Consider the following 4824-nt stretch of genomic DNA (forward strand, 5'->3'; position numbering starts at 1 on the left):
ACACACGGAGACACGCACAGACATACACATATGAGAGAGAGAGAGTGAGAGAGAGAATGAATATCTCTCTCATCTCAAACTCTGATCTTTCTCAGCTTTCTGAGTGCTGAGGTTACAGATATGCCACCATGCTCTGTAGTGCCTATATTTGATGGTACTCCAATATACATTTCTGACCAAGCTTCAAACTTGCACACACACATATCTATTCAGCATCCTTTTGATAACTCAGAGGCACACCATGCTCCAAACTCATTATCTCCTACCCTTCCAATTTGCATATCCTCTGAAAGGCTGTGTTTCATACCCAGTAAATGGTATCAGAATCCACTTAACTAAGTTCTAAAACCAAGAATAATTATAGACTTATCTCTAGATTTCATCAGTCTTCAAATTTTATTAGTTTACCAAGAGGTTGCATAGATCAAAGCCATTTATTGATTTTTATTCAAAACTATTTGTTGATCAGCTATGCTGTGGACCTTCTTCAGGGAGATGCCTCAAACTGAGATGGTCAATAGCCATCTTGAGTCATTCAAGTTTATCTTGGTGAGTAAAATGAGTTTGTTAGGGGTTTCTTCCCTGAAGTTGCCACCCCCTCTGACCCCACTTACCAAACTCCAATTTTATATGGCTCGAAGTCTACAGCAGAATCAATGCAAACCTGAGTTTGGACCACTGCCTAGTATCAAAACAGCAATGGTAACCACAGACTGAGACAACATTAGGTACAGGCAAACCAGAGTCTGGGAAAGTTGTATTTACATGCACTCCATCCTTGCCCTTGTCTAGGATTCTGTTGGCCTTGGCACACACTGGGAGGGATGGGCTACTTTACTGCATCCTGGCATGTAGTACAGAACAGCCAAAGGGTGGCTTGCTGCAAGCTGGACTTATTCTAGTTAAGATATGGCTGGGCAATACCAGTTCACCTTTATCTTTAGTGTGCCCTCCTTTGGGCAGGTCCCGCTCTTCTCCTGACTTGACTGAAGAAATCACTTTCCCCACCTAGTTTTCTTGAATCCAGTTCTCTTTCCACAATGTGTCAGAGACTCAGTCCTTTGTTTTAAACCTTATATGGCTTCCCTTGGAGATGATAAAAAGAGCACCTGGTATGACTGAGGAGACTCTTAGGGCCCAGGTCACCCAGGGCTGGGGACGGTCTTCCTGGTCTATACTGCAGTTACTTGATTGGGTTCCCAAGAAGTGTTTCCTGAGGTTGGGGTTTGAGTGCAAGTAGGTTATTTATGAAGTAGTCTCAGAAAGTTTTGGTAAGGAAAGGGAAATGAGGAAGAACAAAGAAGTTAAGCCAGGGCATGCTAATGAACAAGTTACTGAGAGATGGGTGACATCGGGTGGCTTCACTGTGACTCTGGGACATGAGAACAACCTCAGTGCTGTCCCTAGAAGGTGGTGAGGAGGGTATATATTAGCTCTCATTTGTTGCTGGTTGAAGATTGCCCCTGAGCTCCTGAGGACACTGAGTATGCACCACTTACAGTTCTCAGGGACCAGTTACGTAGGCCCAAGAGGTGTTCACCCAGTACTGTCGCAGGGAGAAGCCCTCAGCTTGCATGGTGAATGCTGAAATCTGTGCAGAGCATTAGGGAGCCCACCTCAGATCTCAGAATATACTTCATCTTCCCTCTGTAGATTTCCTTACATTAAAAACCATTTATTTTTTAAAAAGTTGGTTATTTTTTAAGTTAGCATATAAAACAATGGGTTTTGTGATGACATTTTCACACACAGGTACCACTGAGGCTTTCCTCTATTTGTTCTCCTCACGCTTCTGTCCCCCTTCCCTGCTCTCACTGGTCCCCTTCCTCCCTCTAAATAGTAAGAGCTGTTTTATTTGCATGTTTCCTTTTTTTTTTGGTCTTTTTTGAGACAGGGTCTCCTTGTAGCCCCAGCTGTCCTGGAACTCACTATGTAGACCAGGCTGGCCTTGAACTCACAGAGATCCTTCTGCCTCTGCCTCCTGAGTGCTGGGATTAAAGGTGTGCACCACTATGCCTGGTACACATGTTTCCTTTTTAAAAGATTTATTTTTACTTATGTGTATAACCATGTATGTGTAGGCCACGTGTGTGTGTGGGTATCCACAGAGACCAGAAAAGGATATGGGAGCCCCTGGAGCTGGAGTTACAGGCAGGTGTGAGCTGCCTGACATGGGTGTTGGGAACTGAATTCAGGTCCTCCGCAAGAACAGTAAGTGTTCTTTAGAGACCAGAAAAGGATATGGGGGCCCCTGGAGCTGGAGTTACAGGCAGGTGTGAGCTGCCTGACGTGGGTGTTGGGAACTGAATTCAGGTCCTCCGCAAGAACAGTAAGTGTTCTTAACCAATGAGCCATCACTCCAGCACCTTGTTTCTGCTTTTAAAGCAAAGACATCTATCTTTAAAAGACAACATGGGGTTAGAGAGATAGTTCAGTAATTAAGATCACTTGCTGCTCTTGCAGAAGACCTGGGTTCAGTTTCCAGTATCCACAACAGGTTGTTCACAGTGGCTCCAGGAAATGTGACATTCTCTTTGACCTCCATGGGCATTTGCATGCATGAGGTGCATATACACTCAAGCCTACACACATACACATAAAATAATAAATCTTTAAAAAAAAGACAATATATATTATTTAAAATATATTTTTATTGAGAATCATACATGTGCATAATGTGTTTTGATGAAATCCACTCCCATTCCCTCCCCTTCAATTCCTCTCCTATATCCCCCACCACTTTTCATTCCTAATTTCATTCCTGTTTTCTCTGTTTAAAAACCCGCTACCTATACCCACTTATTGATGCGTATATGTGCATTTGAGTGGAACCATCTACTGGAGCATGAGTAGCCTTTCAGGGGATGTGTCCTTGAAGAAAATTTACTCTCCCTTCCCCAGCAACCATCAATTGCCAATAGCATCTCAGCTAGGGTTGGGACTTCATGAGCTACTCCCCCATCTATGCTGATATTTTAGCTGGCTCGATCTTGTGCAGGTCTTGGGCATGCTGTCACAGCTGCTGTGCATTCGTGTGTGCAATGGCCCTGTCATGTCCTGATAATAATGTTTTGCTGTAGATGTCCTTTACCTCTGACTCTTAGAATCTTTCTGCCCCCTCTTCCTTGATGATCCCTGAGCCTTGAGGGGAGGGAATGTGATATCGATGTCCCATTTAGAGCTGAGAACTCCACAATCTTGTATTCTTTGCACGTTGACCAGTTGTAGGTCTGTGTACTAATGGCCATCTACTGCAAAAAGAAGCTTCTCTGATGAGGGATGGGAGATACACTAATCTATAGGTATAAAGATAAAACCTGGGGGGGCAGTTTAATGTTGTGTTCATTTTGCAGAATAATAGTGTTAGGTTCTCCCCTAGCCAGTCACAGGTTTGGGGTTCAGTTAACAGCATGAGTTCTGTCTTGTGGAGTAAGTTTTAAACCCAATCTGAAAATTGTTGGTTACACTCATAACATTTGTGCTACTATTGCACCAGTGGGCATGGCTTGTCAGGGTTCACAGCTGGGTAAAATTCTTGAATAATTTTCTCCCTTAGTAGCAAGAATAGAACTTTCCGGCGCTATGCAAGCTAGAAACAGGGATGAAGCTTCAACAACATGTTTTTTTTCTTCCCATTTCTTTCTTTCTTTCTTTTAAATAAATAATTTATTGAGAATTTCATATATGCATATAAGGTGTTTTCTTAGTAGCAAGAATAGAACTTTCCGGCGCTATGCAAGCTAGAAACAGGGATGAAGCTTCAACAACATGTTTTTTTTCTTCCCATTTCTTTCTTTCTTTCTTTTAAATAAATAATTTATTGAGAATTTCATATATGCATATAAGATGTTTTGATCATATCCATGCCCATCCCCTCCCCTCCAATTCCTCCCATATCTTCTCATTATTTTTTTCTGATAACTTCATGTACTCTTTCTTCTTTCATTTATTTTTTTAGTGGGGTTTTTGGCTACTCTAACATTCCCCCCTCTGAAGAGGTAACCATAAAATCTTTTAAGGATTAGATAAAAGCTCCCAAATATTTTTGACAGTTTTGGCTTTTGGAACAGAGTACGTTGCTAGGAGGCCCAAGGACATTGTGAGTTTTAGCCAAGAAACTGGCTACTTTTCTCTGGGGTCTTTTTACCCTAACTGCCTAGCCGATTCCTACCTCCTATTCTTATCACACCATCCTCTGAAGAGGTTACCCAACTTGTGGATAGGGAATTGGGATGCAGACCGCTCTGGCTTCTTCATGCGGAATAGGGACACAGGGTGAGGCAATTGGAGTACCCCTTCAGTGAGTCTATCTAAAAGACTCCCAAACCACATAACTCTTATCTCTAAGGGGAAAAGAAAGTCCTTGATTGGTGAATAAGATATGTGAAGGAGAAGTAAAGTCAAGAGTAATTAGCATTGCAAGTTCTAGACAGGGAACTAGAAAAAGTCAGAACAGGGCAATTTTCAAATGTTCATATGAGAATACATTGGAATTTATTTTTTCCAAAAGCATCCCTCTATTGTGTTCCTCCTCATTTTTCTAGAGTCCAGTCTTCCAAGGCTGGACTCTAGAGTGATGGATTCAGGATTTGCTTTCAGGTATTTTGATAGCTGTTGGAGTGGTTGGAATCAGTGTCAGCTCCCTCTCAAAGGCTTCTAGATAGGGGAGAAAATAAATTTATCCATCATTTTAGGACTCTTCTCATTTTCTTTAGGGCTTTTATTATGAGATGATCATGTGATTTCTATCATTAAGTCTATCACTTATTGATTTGGTATGTTAAAGCCACCTTGCATCCCCAGGAAGAAACTAATTTGGTTATG

The sequence above is a fragment of the Nannospalax galili genome, unplaced genomic scaffold, assembly GCF_000622305.1.
Source record: "Nannospalax galili isolate Female #2095 unplaced genomic scaffold, S.galili_v1.0 scaffold278, whole genome shotgun sequence".
Lineage (NCBI taxonomy): Eukaryota > Metazoa > Chordata > Mammalia > Rodentia > Spalacidae > Nannospalax > Nannospalax galili.